Genomic DNA, 242 nt, shown 5'->3' on the forward strand with positions numbered 1-242 from the left:
TGTTGCATTTGAATGTGCATCAACATCTTCATTGGGACGTGTATGGAGAGTCCCCTTTTTTTGTTCTATCTCTGTATACGTCTTCTGTCTAAATTCTGCGTGTGTGGGCTAGTCGTTATAACATCAGTTACGGTAGTAGCCGGTTGTAATCATAAACATGAAAAAATAAGGATGACCTTTCCAATCAAAACAACATACAAATGTATTTCTTATTCTGGCCTTCGAACATGAACATGATTCCT

Source organism: Penaeus monodon, chromosome 22 (genome assembly GCF_015228065.2).
Source record: "Penaeus monodon isolate SGIC_2016 chromosome 22, NSTDA_Pmon_1, whole genome shotgun sequence".
In the NCBI taxonomy this organism is placed as follows: Eukaryota; Metazoa; Arthropoda; class Malacostraca; order Decapoda; family Penaeidae; genus Penaeus; species Penaeus monodon.